This window comes from Aythya ferina, assembly GCF_964211825.1.
Source record: "Aythya ferina genome assembly, chromosome: 1".
NCBI classification, from domain to species: Eukaryota; Metazoa; Chordata; class Aves; order Anseriformes; family Anatidae; genus Aythya; species Aythya ferina.
This window is the reverse complement of record NC_140296.1, coordinates 124215938-124234244: the sequence shown is the minus strand read 5'-3', so window position 1 is coordinate 124234244 and position 18307 is coordinate 124215938. Positions and strand designations below refer to the sequence as shown.

The following is an 18307-nucleotide window of genomic DNA, read 5'->3' as shown; positions in this document are numbered from 1 at the left end:
TAAACAGGAAAAAATTCCAAAGTTTAGGATGATTGTTAGCCCAATTGACTGGTAGTGTAAAATCAAATGGGAAATGTAAAATAAAGTGCTAAGCATATCCAATCACAAGCCAAAAATGCACTTCTAAGCACAAAAATATTTATACTAAACCAGAAGCTGTCTGGGCTAGATGATGGCAATAAAACAGTAAAACTCACTTATCTGCAGCATGAAAGAAAAGGAAGAGTAAATGTTAATAACAATTTATAAGATAAAATATGCAGGAAACTTATGAGGGAACTTAATAAAATCAAGGAAATACTAATAGTTAATAGAGTTTTATGAGAGAAAAAAGATATTTTTATAAATATTAGAAAAAGTTTTGGACTGGCCATGAGCCCATTGCTAGGTGTGGATGATAAAACTATAAATGGCAATCCAGAAAAGGCGGCAATACCCAATAAACATTTTGTCCTTTGCACAAGGACAAAATTGTCCTTGGAATGAAGCTGGAGAATGTATCATCCCATATTACGTCAGCCCAACAAAATTCACTGTAGGTAATAAAAAGAGATGTGAGATGAGATCTGCTAAAATTAAATGTTTTCAAATCAACAGGCCTGGAGTCTTACATAAACTGTATGAGGAGTTCTTCGAACCACTGATGTTGATACTGACCATCTCATGGAAAACGGGGAAAATTCCAAAGGGCCAGAGAACTGCAAATGTATCTAGGTGTTAAATAATTACTAAAGAAGGAATGCCCAGGAAATTTTAGGCATTGTACCCCAATATCAATGTGGGTACAACAATGAAATCAATTAAATTATAATTATTTCTAAAAAATCAGAAAGGATAAAGTGAAATTAACACGAATTGTCTTGTGTCCCCCACCTCCCCCTATTTTATTCTGAGAAGCTGCTTGATAAATGTGACTGTGTAGAGTACCAAATGGACTTCTCCAAGGTATATGGGCAAATGCATTTGAAAATTGCAATTAAAGGAGAGATTCAAAACTAATTTATGGAGAAATCTCAAAGGATTTTTAAAGGCATTATATCAACGAGTGGGGGCATTTCTATAGAGATCAGTTGGAGATCAGTCTCGTTTTGAGTTTCTTTATTTATTATTTATTAACTAGTCATCTAGATAGCAAAATAAAACTGGTTTTGTTAAAAACTGAGAAGAACAGAAAAGCTAGCATTGAAGAGAATAATTTTCATGTTTAAATGATCACTAATGTTGGAATATATAAACTACAACTCTCCCATGGTGACTAGTGGCTTTCTGAATTGTGCTCCATAAACTCATCTTTCTGGTAACTCTGCATTGAGATGTAACTACAACCAACTCTCATGTTTCAAGGTCTCTGTTGACGGCCTGAAGGAGGTAGAGAACGGCTCTTTTTTCTGATGCCCAATTTACCCACACACTCTAGGATGTTTGACGGAAGACAAAGCTTCATTGATCGGCAGCAGCCAGACTAGGACCTTGGAAAAGTTGCACCAGTGTCCTGTTAGGACACAAAGAATCTTTCTTTTCTGAAGTGTGTGTGTTGGTCTATCTTGCTCACATGCTGAGGGTCAAATTTAAAGTCAGATATGGAATTAGGAAGGAATTTTCCATCTCACAAAGACTGGCGAGAATCCCAAGTGCAGCTAAGTCACTGTTTTCTCTTCTTATCTCCCTAGACTTCCACAGGGAGATGCAAACAACAAACTTAAACCTAGAGATTTGATAGATTTACAAGATCTTCAAATATTCAAACACATTTTTTTCAGGGGATGCAATCACAGCCTTGTTTATTGTGATTATATGTGCAGCAAAGGACATGCATAGCATTTGGGTAAAGGAAGGGTACATATCCATGACAGTTTTGCTGCAAGCTCCTCAGAGCATAACATTCTTAAAAGCCAACATGTATATAGAGTATGTGTGCCATACTTATCACTGTCATGAAATGAGAACAATGTGATAGTGGATTATGCTGCAGATTGTCTATACTTTGGCTGTTGAGGAATTAACTCAGTGGAGCTTTCACATTTCAGCTGTTTAGGCAACTGTTTTTGAGTATCTAAAAAAGTTAACAGAAACTGAAAAAAGTTGCCACTGGTTTTAAGTGTTGTAACTAGTGGTGTTGACATATCAATTTACTGACAAGGGAAGTGTTTCCTATAGTGTCAGCATTGTAAAAGTTGAAGTCTAGGTCACGTGTATACTTGTCTTGAACATAAACAAAAAGCCCTGATAAATTCCAGATCCAGAGTGCTTGTGCTGTGGGTGCTACTGTAGTGAAGCAGAACAAGCCCAGCTTGATTTTCAGATAGTAGGCTAAACCTGCAGTGTTAGCAATGGTGTTTTATTTTGTTTTGACTTAGAAACTGAATAGAACAAAGACAAAGCCTCAGAAGAAGAATAAATATAGATTAGCAAGAGGTCATTTCATTGATAGTTCACTTTCAAGAGAGCTAACTACATTTACAATGGGAAGCACAAATGCAGCACCTGAAAACACATTCTCTAACCCTCCTGAGGCTTCTCAATAAAGTAATGTACAATTTTCTTTGCTTTTTAACTCCACAGATTCAATATTCAAAATGTGCCTTTGCTAAGCCCAAGTCTACCAGATCTGTAGTTTGCTAAAAAAAGCTAATGTGATACAAAGCAAAGGGAAATAATCTTAAAACCAACTTGTCAATGGAAAAATGGTCATATAATTCCCCTTCCCGCTATTAAAAAGAGAGACCTAAGATGTACCACAGAAATTCACTTGAGCAAATCTGCATTTCTGCAATCTGGAAAACTCTATGAAAATACCAGCTAGGCAGTGAAAAAGTACCATCACAAAAGTATCATCACAAACATTCAGAAAGTGACTTGGAGCAGCTAATTTTAATCAAATTTTTACCCTCTGCCATTTATTTATTTTTTAATTATGTCTGAAAACACTGCTAAAGAGCCTTGCAAAAGACCTAGCACAACCATCATTTAATTATTAAATGTCAAGGCTACTCCTAAATCTTAAGAGGACAGGAAGCTCATTTCTCTTGATATTTGCAAAGCTGAAGGAAACAACTTCAAACAAAGCAAAACACCCCCGTATTGGTCCTTCTGCAAGGAATCAAGGAGAACACAAATCTAACATTAACATTTATAACCTCTTTCTGAGCTTAACTTATTAACAACAAAAGCATGGCTATGAAAACAGTAGTAGGAGGTACACTGTATCAGTAAGATTTCCAGTGTTCACTGTATATGCCATGTTTCTTGACAGCTTGATTTCTTGCTTGGCCATTTACTCCTTGTATATTGGATGCAGCAAAAGAAACCTCTTCTTACCAAGACAGTAAATAGAGAGATAGCAATTAGCTTTGACCTTTTCAGTGGAGGATGGATTATACTGAAAATGAGTCATTGTTTCTCAGTAGAATAAAGGAAGAGGATATTATTATACATACCTTATAATGATAATAATACTGCATACACCTCTCATACTTTCTCTCCAAGGATCCACGACTTCCTAATGAACATTAAATGAAGTCTTGCCTCACCTCCACACTCTTGGAAGACAAATAGTTCTTCCCCACAATGTGCAAGTGGGAGGATATAATGAACAGCTAATTCTTATGCACCTAATTAAAATAAATGTTTTCATGATTTTATTTGTAAATGTTTATTTAATTTATGTAAAGTGAAATCAGGAAAAGTATACCATTCCATGCCAGACTCTCTCCATCCTTTCAGCTCTTTGAAGCCTTTGAGCAAAGAGCCTGTAAATTCAATTTCTGTGTCTGGAGGCTCAGCACTAATAACTCTGTCTGGAACATCAGTATCAAGGGACACTAAGTGTTTTCAGAGTTTATAGGAAGCCACAAAGGGTTTTCTGAAGAGATAGAAAAGTTTCCTGTTATCTTAGGAATATTATCTTAGAGATAGATTAATAAGAGGGGAATATTATAAAAATATATTATTTTGATTATCAGACTCCCAGTAAGAACACCAAGATTTATATACAGATACAGAGAAAAATAGATCCACACCTCTATATGACTTGCCTAGACCCTTTCTTCAGCATAAATTATTGCTGGTTATTTCAGAACTATATACACTGAGCTGCAATAATTAACCTTTCACCTTAAGTGTCATCTTCATCTTCTACAGTTTTAAGTTGTTGAAGCACTGATGCAAAAGGACTTCATATTTCTACCAGTAAGTTTCATCATTAACAAAGAATATTTTTATTGCTCTTATTATTTGTCATTACTTAAAAAAAAAAAAAAAAAAAAAAAAAAAAAAAAAAAAGATAAATCACTTTTGTAAGCCTGTTATATTCCTGGGTTGAAAAAAAAAATTATCTTGTGCTTTAGTTTTCCACTAGTTGACACCAGTCACACAGTATCCATTCTGTACTGCTTTTTTCTGTCTATATTGGCTGAAGGATGGAGATGGGAAAGTGCTCACAAACATATTGTTATGTACATGGTAAGACCATCACGAAGAGACCATGCTGAAACTGTACTTAGGGGACAAAAAATAAGGAAGACTCTGTTGAAATCCAGAAATGCAAGTTCAGCTGTTCTTTTTCTTATTTCAAAGGTAAGCCATTTTTGACTCAGTTGTCTTTACTATATTTGCTTGTTACTGTATCTTCTGTCAAGAACTATCAATTAGACACCATCACAATTCTTATTCATGTACCTGTATGATTATTTCTGAATTTATGGTTTATAAATGGATATTTATACTCAAAAGTTTCATTAATACATTTATGTATTTAAAATCATGTAAACTCAGCAGTGAAGCACCGTGTCTTTGTCTGCCTGTCAATCTGCTGTTCCTGGGTTTGGTCTCACTACTAAGACTATTACCTATTCTGTGTCTTCTGGAATCTAGCCATGTTGGATAAAATTAGCATCATATAAGCCCTGAAAAAACATGCAAATTGAGCTTTACCTGCAGCTTTAAAACAATACAGTTTTTAGGGTAAATTCTGATGTCTCATTTGCAAGAATACAGGTGCCAAACACATATAGTTACACAGTTCCATCACCTTCAGAAGTTCTGGTCTTGAGAGAGGTGCCTGTTTAAACACTTTTAATACATTTGACACACATTGAAATGGACCAATCATTGCAGGTAGTACAACTTTTCCTAAGCCAGAACATCTTCTGTAAAATATAGACCTATACCTGAAACAACCACTCTCCCCTTCACCCCCCATAAAAAAGTTGCTGAATGAACAGTTACAATGTTTGGTAACAATAGGGCATTGAAATAACAAATGAAACTAAGAACTGGAGATTTAGTGAGAGAAAACACATTGGACTACAGTTTGATCAAATAAATGCTAATTGTTTATGTCACAACACCACAAACACTTGCCGTTTCAATAGACACTATAGATGAGGGTCCTCAGACCTGGGAACTGAAGTCAGAAAGAGCTGGATAATTAGGTATGTTTGAAAAGCCCAGTAACTTCCTAGTCAAATGTTTAGGTATTAATTGAGTATAAAAATCTCACCCTTGAGAATCTAAGTCTTGCTGAAAAGCAGCAGGAGCTTGGCTTACACCTGTCCAAGATGTATTTATTTACCATGTAGGTGTCATTCAGTTTCAAAACCACTAGACAGCCACCCCTATAACAAAGCTATGTCATAAATAAATAAATAATCCCTATGTAGTGAATGCTGGCAGAACTTAAGATATTTTTCCATTCAGCGTCAGAAGAATTACAAAACCTTTCCCAGTTTTAAGCCAGAAATGTCAGAAACATTGCTCAGGAACAAACATGGACATTGGAGAGGTGGACACTTGTCTATAACACAGTTTCTGGAGATCTGCCATCTCTGCTTGGTGTTGACTTGGCTGAAAGACTTGAACCAACCAAACTTCAGATTATTGTAATTCAATTGTGAAGTGGGTCTTTGTTTTTTGACCCCAAACTATACTGTGTTTTTGCAAAAACAAAACAAAACAAACAACAACAACTACAACAACAAACACCACCTTTCTGATACAACTTCCATGTTTCCATAATTTGATTTAAATAATTTAATTTTCTGTTAAATCCTGCCCTCATTCATCTTTCATATGAGTATCACTGAAAAGACCTCCAATCTCCCTTATCCTTGTTCACACATGACTATAGTAATCTACCATTTTGCTCAAGAACACACCCAGACAAGCTGGTGAACTGCTCAGACCCCCAGATGAAGTGTCCGAAGCTAGGCTTTTAAAGTAGACCGAAGAAATGTGGTCTGCCACTGGTCAAACCACACAGCAAGAAGTCTGAACCAAATTTACCAATACTGAAAAGGTTTGACAATAGGAAATTCAGGATCCTAGTGAGAAAAATGCACAGTACCAGAAGCCAGAAGGTAGATAAAAAGAGTACACAGCTGGAATCTCATCACAGAGGAGGAGCATCCCAGTCTCTTTACTTGCCATCTTATTCCATGGCAATTTATGTAGCTCCCAACTTAATTGCTACCTTCAAATCTTTCAACAGGTCATTCATGTGTTGTGTAGGAAATCTGTAATTCAGGATAAAAAAACTGATGAGTGGTTAACCAGACAAAACTAAGTGTTGACTTGCTCACCAGAGAGCATCAATTCTCTGACTTGAAAAGCCTGACCTGGAGTCAGTTTTGAAAAGAGAGTTCAGTCTCTGTCACTCAGGTCTTGCAGTGCCAGTTGGCATAATCTTTAAACTATTTTTCAAAGCATGTTCAATGTAATGCATTCATATGATTATTAGAAGTACATATATTTTATTTCTTTCTTTATTATTATTTTAATACCATTTTTTTTTTTTTTTTTAATAACATAGGTTACCAGAAATGCTCAAAATACAGGTAAAGACAAAGTTGAAGTAGCATGTCTGGTTCAAGCTCTATTCTATTCTGTCAATACAAAACTGTTGTTCAGACAGATAACATATAAGAAGGTTTCTTTCTCTTGGTATCATTTAACCTTGAAAGGATCCATTAGCTGCATACATATTTTCTAACTTCTAAACTAATAATATTTTAAGACTATGGAATAGTGAATAATACATGAAGAACAGCAAAGGAAATTTACTACTGATAAAAATTTCTAAATAAGTATTAAATCTGTGTAAAGTTGATTAAAATTTCAAAATCTGCTATCAATTTTACTTATATTCTATTAGTAATAATCTGATTACTTATGTGTGATTAAATGATCCTGGAATCAGGATGCAAGAGCAGGAGCTTTTCTTCAAATCCGAGCTGAACCTGACTGATTATTTTTCCTTTTTGTTTAAATGAGATGAAACAACTTCTGTCATGGCAACACCTGAACTAGAACTGAACTAAAAAATTAGCTAGCTCAACCCCACAGCATGAGCTAAAGTCTGTACAGATCTGTTTGTCCATTGTTTCATTTTTCAACTAGATGAGATTTGCATTATCATGTAATCTTTATTTATACATTCATACAGTATTCCTAGAAAAATATCATATCAAGCAGCTGTTATTATCATTTTGTACATATCACTGTAACATCTTGGAGCATGTAGAATTTTTTGGAAGAAATGGTTGTAGGATAGTTCATTTAACAATCTGCAGAAGAACCACAAGATCTTTCTGTTTCTTCAGTCATAGGAAAAATGCAGGTATATTGAATCAGAGTTAGGATAAGACCATTTGATATAGTTACAAATTTTGTTCAGAGTGAGGAAATCTATATATTTTTTTTTTTCATAAAATGGTTATTGTAAACCTTTTAAGTTGCACTGCAAATATGCACCAGGATAAACAGATATCAGGACTCCAGCAAACTATCAGGACTTGCAAACTAAGTAAGCAGTGGAAGACAGATTTATTTTTTACCTTCTTAAGATCTACACAATCCATGTATAAAAGTATTTTATTATTTTATTAATGAAAAAATAAACATAGTGGAAAGCAATGCATCTCAGCATCTGTTACAACCCATAGGTTAAACATTTAACCGAGGAGGAACTATGAGCTGCAACAATTACACATAAGTAAATGCTGCTGTACAAGTCATGCCCAGATTCTCCAAGCTGTTCTTGGCATAAGGCCAGATGGGACAGGGTGAAACAGAAATAACTTTATGACATCTTTGCATTTCCCCAAATCCAGTAACAAACAGGGAGGCCAGCTTCAGCCCTGCATGTTGCTGTATAACTACAGGACCACTCTGCATCACTCAGTTGCCCATGATTCTGACAAGGTTTTTAACAACTGAGTACCACTGGGGGAAGGTTATCTTTAACTCCCATGGGTATTTTCTCTAATTACAGAAAAAGTTAAGGAAGTTAGCAGGTTCTCAGGAGATTGGTCTCTAAATTTTAGAAACAACTTAAAACTGTAATCCACAAACTTTTTGGAAGAAAGTGCCAAAATATTAACATGAGAGCACTTAAATTTAATGTGGACAAAGTACATAGGAAAAGCAGAGAGATCCCTTAGGGTCACTGTTCATCTTTGACTTCTATCAGTCCACAGTATCAAAAGAAAAAGATTAGAGCATGAGTTATCTAACCCTACTGTCAGCTCTATTAGTGAAACCGTGTTCCTTTAATTAAGAGATATGTGTCTCATAATCCCCTTCTCCAACAGGATGTGAATTCTTTCTCACCTAAAATACTTAACGTAGGAGGAAATGTGCATTGCTGGGTACACATCGGCACTGTTATGTTAGATGCTTAACCAAGAATTATGTCCTTTTTCCTTCCTTGTTATTGTTGCTGTAATGTTGCCTGAATAACTTTAGTAGTTGCTTTGCTTCTGAAGAAGATGCTACATTATTAGCTTAAGCATCATAGAGCTTTGTTAGCTGGCGACTACAAACTGAAGCAAAGACAAATTATTTAAAGCAAAAAAGAAATTTAAGAGCACAGATCCCAGTGGGCAAAAATAAATAAAATAGGCATTTAAATGTTTTATATGCTCACGGAAAATTCTCCCTGTCATCTTTGGGTCTGGAAATCATGTTACTTTCAAACTCGAATGCAAACTGCCATCTAAACCCATATTTAGACCAATAACATGAATCATAAAATGAACATGAGTACCCAGCAATAGAGATCTGAAAATTATTGTTGTATATTTTTTATATTTTGATAATCCTTGATATAAAATGGAAACCCATTATGCTGTAATTATACATTTTTAAAAGCTCTTTCAGATCTTTTGATGAAAGACAGTATTTGGAGGCCAAACCATTGTCAACAGTTATTACTGTCTAGAATTTTATGTTCAAATCCTGGATCAATTCAGCCATACTTTCTTGTTTCTGAGGCAGCTATTTAAATATGCTGTGATTTACTACAAGGAGAGCTTTCAGTCAAGGCCACATAACGTAGAGCTGTTTTAAAAAGCTATGATAAAAACAAAATCTTAATATTCCATGAGTTGTGTGCAAGTGCATTCACTTCATAATTTGTAATATATTATTATTTTTAATGGCCATTGCTCCAAGATTACCTTCCAGTCTGCAAATTGTTAACAACAACAACAAGTTGTTACAACGAATTGTGCCCTCTGTGTCACTTAGGTGCTTCCATATTTTCCTGTCTGGTGTTACAGCTGTCACTTAAAAGTCAGTAATTTTCTAGGCAATACTAATGAAGAGAGAGGGTACAAATAGTTGTGTCAGCTCTGCTAGTTTTGCAATGTTAATAGAAACCACAGTGCTCAAGATTTGTTTTTGTCTTTTGTAAGTGCAGCTCTCACCTTGATAAATATGGCAACAGATGTATTGAATAGGAAAATAGGACTATTAGAAATCACATCCCAGAATAAAATTTCACTCTAAAAATTGAAAATGGTAAAGATATCACAGTATTACTTACACGAGAGATAATTTGGCAAAACCATAAAACTTTCAGGAAGAAGACATTTCAGAATAAAATCTTTAAACTACTTTGATATAGTGGCATCACACTACTCTACCCAGCTACCTTGTTCAGCACTGTAGACATAATGTCAGACATCTGAATTCAACCAGAGCAGTTCCAGTTTGACAAGTACTGAAATCCGGCTAGATCCAGGCCCTACCTAAGTTCTTTCAGCTCTATCATTGCATGGGAGGTGTCCAACAACATGAAGAACCACTGTATCTCTTCTCCCCATATAGTTCATCCATGACACTCACCACACTCATCACATGAACATATCAGCATTTCTAGTCGTATTAAACTCCTCTCCATTCAGAGTGCCTTGTGCCCAATATTTGTTGGTCTTCCATCATAAAATACTTCCTTGCCCGAAATGAAAACTTAAATAAACTTTGTGAAAACAACAACAATAACTACAGCAAAACAACCCCATGGACTTACTCTGCTTCATTCTGGCTCTTTCCAATAAAAGTTGATAGGCTCTGCCTGTATGAGATTCCAGACATAGAGCTACAGATACATCTATGGTCAGAGCATGAACTCAGCAAGAATGTACCTATGACTTTGTTGATTGGCAATCAGGTGTTTTAATTTGAATCACAATTTCCAGCTAAATTAAACACTTCTGGCTCTCATGGTTGTGGACCAAAATGTCAACACACAAGTACAGAGAAACAAATACAGTAAATGTGGCAGACAATCCAGAAGAGGAAGCAATTGCAGTTCTTAATACCAAGGAACTGAAGTTCAAATGCTCAAATGTTCCTGAGATACTCATTACCCACTTCAGGCACAGAATTTTTTCCACCCTCAAAGTATCATTCAGATGCTGCCTAGCCTTGGATGGTCAAGATATCTTCTCTGCATGCTAACACATTGACGCTATGCCTCCTGCATCATTTCATAGGGAGACTCTGCTCAAAGTTCTCAAATTGAAAGCTCCAAGACATCATATTTGAAGTACATGCTCTGATCTAACTGTGGAGAGAGGAGGAAAAAGGCTTTTCCTTAAGATTAAGCAGAGATTTCTGTTTGATAGCTTTTCAGAGGTGTAGGTATGCAAATGCCCATGAAAATGGACAAGATACATCAGATATATGATACATGATACATGATACCATTAAATGTGCAAACAAGCCTTCCAAGATATGGAAGCAGCAGTTTACCTTTGCTAGCTGGTACAATTACTCAACCTAACACTGTCCTGGGAAGTAAAAGAAACAGAATCTCTTATTGATGTATTTATTGAAGACATAAGTCTAAATCATACCAAAAAATCATGCCTTTGCGTTCACCTATAGATTCACACACCACTGTTGCTATTAATGTTTGTGTCTTTATTACAATGTTTTAGACAAGGGTAACATATAGGATGATGTATTTAAGGATGTTGTGGTGCAATGGGTGGAAACTATTTCTGCTGTTTAGAAACCAATTTTATATCCAGTACGTCATTTGTTAACTGGATCCAGCCCCTTCAATCTCTAATTCATAAAACAGAAGAATTACAGTTGTCTTCCTATGGTAAGATAAGGACTGTAGGCAGGTTGCCTGGAATCATGACAAAAGCAGCGTAAGACTTAGGATTACATTTTGGTTTATAAATCTGTGCTTTTTCCCTAGACTGAAGGCTACTAAATGGAGAAAACTCATCAGCAGCATTTGCTGTTTTATCATTTATGCAAGAATATGACAGTCTTGCAAAGTATATGACTATGAAGAAAGACTCATGGTATTTGTGGGACTTAAAAGTGATGTAGATTAGTTGTCCTTAATTGTCCTTTGAGAACTGCTGCCTTTCTAATATGAAGTCTCCTGGAAGGAACTACTTCCATTATTAAAAATACTTTCAAAACCCTTGTGTAGAGAGAACAACATCTTAGCAAGATGCCCCAGTGCATGGCATAGAGTGAGTGTACTGTTTGGTGTAGACAGGGTACAGTTTAGTTAAATTCCTCCTCAAAGGCTAAATGTAGAATGTGTTATAAAATTTAAACAAAGAAAGATAGATCTGAAAACTGGTTTAGTATTGCAGGGCTTGGATGGCTGGCTCACTCAATGTTAGTCAGAAGTTCCTTACAAATACCAATTATGATACGTTCAAAATATTTAAGAATGCATGCAGCTAAGTAGTTCACCTTGAAAACAGCTACCATAGTGGACTGGATGTGGCACATGTAGACCCACAGAGCTTCCCACAACTCTCAAGTGAGGCCAAAGAACAGAGCAGAAATGTGCATTGTGTGTGACAGCAATGAGGTGAGAGGTGAAAAATGATGGGAGTAAGAAGGCAACCCCTGCCAAAAGCACCAACAACCTAGACACTGTTTTGGATATTTAAACCTGCCTACACACTGTTCTGAGAGAACTGCACCAGGCTGGCAGACATAACACCAAACCTACAGGTCCTTACCCTTCCAGGACACAGCAGCTGTGGGCTAGGCAGCGTACTGTTTTGCATCGAAAATGACAGTCACTATGTATTTTAAAGGATCCTGAACATTTTTGGGAAGAGGGAGGGGGCTTGATGAAATTGTCTGCAAGCTCTACATCATCTCAGGCTTCTCAAAGATGAATTTAAGTAATGCTGGATGAACATGAAATCTGTTACCTCTATCCCCAATCTGTAATTTCACTGGTGAATCCCATCATCACCAAAGCCCATGCTCTCTTTCTGCCTTGCCTCTGTGGAGATCTGTGTGCAATGGACCATGCAAATGCAGCCGTGAGTGGATACTTCTGAAGACCTTCTAAATTTGCTGAACACTTTGACACTAAAAGCTGGTGTAAGAGGCACAGATCTGCTGCACACTCACTGAGACAGTTGCTCCCATCTCCATCACCTGCTCATGCTTCCAGTTGGTGCTAGAGGAGCTAGGAGTAATGGGGCTGGAGGAAATCTCCCCATAATACTACATGTCTCCAACAGCTTGTCTTCAGTGGTGCTCCTTTTGCACAGGCAGTTTCTCAAACAAAGCAATTTCTCAAACAAATGTTTAATTATTGGTGTCATGCCACTAGTAAGACAAAGGATGGAAAAACAGAAATGGGGAATGAATGTCACCATTTCAAGCAATGTTGCAAAATGAAAACAAAGCACAGAGAACAGAAAGCAGAAAATACAGGTTATTTGGTACTTCTTGGAGAAAAGGGCTACATCTGTTAAACTCTGTCTTGAGGACATGATGACAGGAGATGAAAAGATGAAATGTCTTTCATCTCCTTAACCTAATCTGCCTGGGACAATCTCACCACTTTATAGCAAGGACCAGCTCTTTTTCTGTTTGCAGAGCACATTATAGATGAGTATTCTGGTTTCTGACATGCCCTCCTAAGAGAAGTAATGGTAACAGCAATATGTCAGCAGCCCTGCTGCTTGCAAAACCCAGCACACTGATCTGAGCAGCATCACAGTGCTAGAAAGACTTGCAGACTGAAAGCAGAAAGTGGGGAGGGCTTTTTACAGCAGAGGTGATTTACACTGACAATTTAATGTTAGACTTTGCTTTGGGTTGCTCCTAAATGTTCTGTTTCTCATAAGAGGTATGTAAAGGATCCTAAAGAACCTAGTTTCCCAATATTTTAACTCACAATATCAAGTGTTCAAGCATATTAGTGGCACAATAAAGAAACAGATGCATCAGGTATCAAACTCTCAAGTTACAGCAAACTTTCTGTAGATACGTAGAAATGCTCTTTGATTATTCATGATTAACATCTGAAGTCAACTGACTAAAGTTACATGAATTCTTGCATATTTGGTTTGCTCAGAGTAGTTGGTGCATCTGTTAATATCTCTTAATACTCATATATTGCTAATTGCAAGTTTAAAGTGCAACTATTAAAATTTACTAACAATTTAAACTAAGAATAAACTAAAATTTGCAGATCCTGTAATTTAAGGAAGTGTAGAGAATTTCTTGTTATTCATTATGGGACATTTAATGCATTCCTACCTTATTAAGCTGAAGTAACTGTGTCTCTAGACGCTGACTACGAGTAAAAATCTCAAAAATAGTCTATTTGTGTACACTATTACACAAATCAAGCATACAAACGAATTCCTGCAGGCAGTAGCAGAGATAGTGAGCTAGTTTCAACAGATGCCAACATTTTAGTTGCAATGAGCAGTGTATTCAGATGGCTTATCTATTATTTTGGTGGTGAGATGTCTCTGAACAGACTGAGTTTTTATTTTATTTTATTTTATTTTATTTTATTTTATTTTATTTTATTTTATTTTATTTTATTTTATTTATTTCAGGACCATCAGTGTACCTTCCTAGCTGACTCACAGCTATGTATTCATTTTTGGAGAGGACTGAATTATGTTTCATGACTGTTCATGGGCTGCATCATAAATTCAAGACTACACACTCCCCTCTTTCCACTGATCTCCCACAGATGCCAAAAGGAAGCTTGCACAGAGATCAAAGGAAGAATCTGGGCTCTGTGTAGTAAAATAAAACTTTCAGTTGTTATTTTTTACATCACATTCAGAATTGCTCACTGGAAAATGTTCCCTTTGCTAGAATTACTGCTACCCTTGCTCCTGTCTCTTTTCCATTCCTTTGTTCTTTCTTTTCTCTGGCTTCTTTTCCTTCTTCTCTTTTTATCTGCCACCACAAGTTCCCATTCCCAATGCAATGCAGTGAAATGGTGGGTGTTGGAATGGACACAGCATGTGAAGTGCCACCATAGCCATGAGTACTTACACTTTGAGAAATCCTGGGGAGCAATGGTTCAAATCTACCTCCAGACTTAGGACACAGCACAATGGCCCTTACTATCTGCGTAAGACAATGCTGCAGGACTGTAGCTACAGTATCACAGTTGTGTTAAAAACAAAACAAAACAACAGCAACAAACCCAAAGCCTCCTCCCACCCCAGCCATGTTTGCCACATGAAAAACAAACAAACAACAAAAAAAATCCACCCAGGCACTTACTAACTGCCATCCCCATATCATACACTCACCCAGGTGTTCAGCGTCTTGTCCACCAAAGTACTCAATATCAGTGCAATGAATCGTATGCGTATGTTATTAAGTCAATGCCAAGTGCCCCAAGCTAATGATTAGAAAGTGTCAAGTTAAGTATCATGAAATTTTCCCTAGGACTGAAAACTTCATTTTGATCACTAAAGCTAGTTTCAGATACAGGGGATCCAGTTGTAAGATCCACTTGAAGAATGCAAAACAGAAGCAGTCACATGATCCTATGCACCACAGCAGTCGATTGAAACCTCCTGAACATGGTGGGAAAAAGGACCAGAAAATTCTGAAACTTCCCTTTGCTTTCATGTTCCCATATGGTAATTAGGCTTTGAAACAATACAGAGTTTTTGGCATGGAAATTCCAGTGTGCTTTAAAAAACCCACCTATTTCTAAATGAGACATTTCCAACAAGACCACATAAAATGCTGTCCTTAACCCCACTTTTGAAACAGGAAAACTGAAAGGAAATAGTTTTTTCAAGGTCGGTGTCCAAACCCAGAACAAGTTCTGGAATCGTCTTTAGAATTAAGTCACTAGATCATATTGCACTCACTTGCGTTTCACATACACATGAAAAGATTACAATCTCTCATATTTTGTGAGCTGAGCAGTTCAGTTATCCTAACTTTCTCAACTGAATAAAATGTGTTCATATGGAATAGCCCTGATACATTAGAAGAGAAGATTTTGATACTAGAGCTACCAATGCCCTCCTCAGTCTACTTTGAGTATCAATAACGTTCTTGCAATCCTTGGCACAAATTAGCACAGGTAAAGCATTCCTCACTCTTGCAGTTAATAAGTGACCGAGAAAGTCCATCAACTTATGCAGAAGAGGTTGTTTGCAGCCACCAGTACACATGCAGATGGAATGGGAGCTTACTGAAAAGCTCTTACTGTCTCATTTGACATTTTTGCTTATATTTCAGAAGATAATTCTAACGAGGTAATCTAATATCAAGAAAGCATTGCTCTTTGAGAGTGGTGCAAAGCATGTCAGACTGACGAACCTGGAATCTTCCACTGAGCCTTAAATTTAGTGTGGAAAGTAACTGTACAATCTTCTCCTTCAACATCACTCTACTGCTGCTTTGAGAACAATGCCAAAATGTTGCCTGGATGTCACCCATTCCACCACTAACCTTAGAAAAAATTATAGGTTGGACAGTTTGGTGTCAAATACTGTGAAACACACTCTGCACAAAGTCGGGATCACCCTAGGAAATATGTAGGTGACTTCAAATGCTTCCTCTGAACAGCCATCAGCTCCCTTCACTGCCACTCAGTACACCTTGGCAAAAATATATTTAATAATCATCCTAACCATATTTTTTCCCCTCTCACAACTAGAAAGGATGTATGGATACAGAAACCATGACACTGAGATCAATGACCACATCCCAGAGAATTCACTGGGAGCAGGACTGGATCCTGTTCCCTGGGCTGGAAGTTGCATTTCTCATTGAAAGGAGAGCTTAGTAATGGAGCTTGGTGAGGCTGCAGAAAGGCAGTACAGAGAGGAAAGAGTCCACAGCTGCCCAGCCCCAGCCTAAATCAGGAACGGGAGTTAAGGGCTCTAATTCCCACTACTAGCATAAACACTTTCAGGGACACTACACTGTCTGGAAATTAGCCTTAGCAATGCCTCACTAATATTCCCCTGACCTCGCCCCTCCCAGCACATCCTCTTTACATTTACACCAGTTAGTGAAACTCGAGTAGCTCGCAAGAAAGTCCTGACTGTGATAGAAACACTACCCAAATGGGGAAATCAGGGAAGGATGCAGATGCAAAGCCACTCTCCTCCACACACCATGACAGAACAGGAGCATCACACTGGTGCTGCTGGGATATGTAGGGTGACTGGCTTGTCCGTTATGTCCCCTGCTCCTCTAAGTGCAGCCTGGGTTGTCCAGCATGGTTAATTCTAGTTTGTGCAGCAAGCACACAGAGGCAGGTTTGGGGGGCAAAACCTGACAGAAAACAGGAGGTCTGCATATATTGGGCTGTCTGTTTCAGGTTGGAAAAACATCATCAAAAACGGAAACACTTCAAATGATTAAATGTATCAAAGGAATTCTAAAGGTTGTATCCCCAGAAGTAAAAATGAAGGTTTTAAGAAAAGACTCTAGTTTTTTTTGAAATCCCTTCAGACATATGGTAACATTTTGAGTAGTGTTTGGAGTTCCCCAAGCAATAATTATGATTCAGTATACGTGATATCGCTGTTAGTTGCTTTCCATCGGGACAACTTGAGGCGATTTTTTTCCCCACCATGTGTGATTTCAGTGAAACGACCTGTTGCTCTTCAAAGTTTTGTTATGAATTACGGTTCTTCGCCTCAATATTATTTCTAGATAACTTCAGCCAGAGAAAACACCTCTGAGCTGTCCGGCGATCTCTCCTTTTGCCGGATGGTAGCTGTACCACAAGCCATCCTGCCCCAGATTTGTGGAGGGGAGGCGGAGGGGGTCCCTCCGACGAGTTACGTCTGCATCCGGCATTGCCGGCCGGGCTCAGTCAGCCGGGGATGCCCCTCGCTCCCCGTCGCCCCCGACTCGCGCCCCCACCCCGCTGCTCCTCCGCTCTCCCGCACCCGCAAAGCCCAAACCCGGCGCTGCGCTGCCCTGCGGGCTCCCCCCTCCCGGGCACGGAGCAGACCCCGCGGGCTGCGCCCCGTCCCTTCCCCGTGCGCCCCCAGCCCCCAGCAAGGGCGGGCTGCTCCCGACGGCAGCGCTGCCCACCCCGGCCCCGCTGCCGGGCGCCCACCCGCCCCCTTGCCCCCGCTCCCCGCTCACCTCGTCCCTCCGCCGGGGCTGCTCCTGCTGCCACCAGCGCCTGCCCTTACTCCGGCGCTGGGTAGGGCGGCGGCAGCATCCCCCGCCGGCCCCCCAGCTGCCGCGGCGGCACTTGCAGCCTCACGGGAACCGGCGGCGAGGGGAGGAGGGGGGTGGGGGAGAGAGAAACCCCTGGCCAGGGCCCCGTCCCAGCCCTCCCCGCCGCCTCCGGCACCCGGACCCGCTCCCACGGGCCACGCAGGCGGGGCGGGCGGCGGAGACCGCGGGGACCCGCCCGGGCGCGCCCCGCTCCCAGGCTCGGCAAAGCCCGGCCGGGGCACCGGGTGTGGGGTGGTGGGCGAAGCCGATACCTCTGCGAGGCTTCACCAAGGTTTTTTGCAGCGGGGCTGCCCCCACGGGCAAGTTCCCACGCGGGGCAGCGATGCGCCGGGATGCTCCGTGTGCCGCTCCCCTCCGTGTGCCGGCACTGGCCGGGCTGACACCCGAGCCCGGAGCCCTGTGGTGGGGCATTGCCGCGGGGAAGGAAAGCATCCCTTGCTTCGTTTTCCAAAGGGTAGAAACGGGGTCGGACTCCAGTTCACGCTGGGAAATCTCCAGCCTTCTTCTCTCTGTTTTTCCCCTGTGGCTTGAACCTGATGCGGTG

The 18307-nt window shown here is 39.2% G+C and overlaps 1 protein-coding gene across 1 annotated transcript in view; it reads right to left on the bottom strand.

The window, feature by feature from the left end:
• CASR (calcium sensing receptor) overlaps nt 1–17715 on the bottom strand; it is a 73013-nt gene extending 55298 nt beyond the window's left edge. Inside the window, exon 1 of the mRNA XM_084501174.1 lies at nt 17665–17715. The gene's annotated coding sequence lies outside the window, so the exon portion shown is untranslated. The remainder of the gene's footprint in view (nt 1–17664) is intronic.
• Nucleotides 17716–18307: the final 592 nt, after the last annotated feature.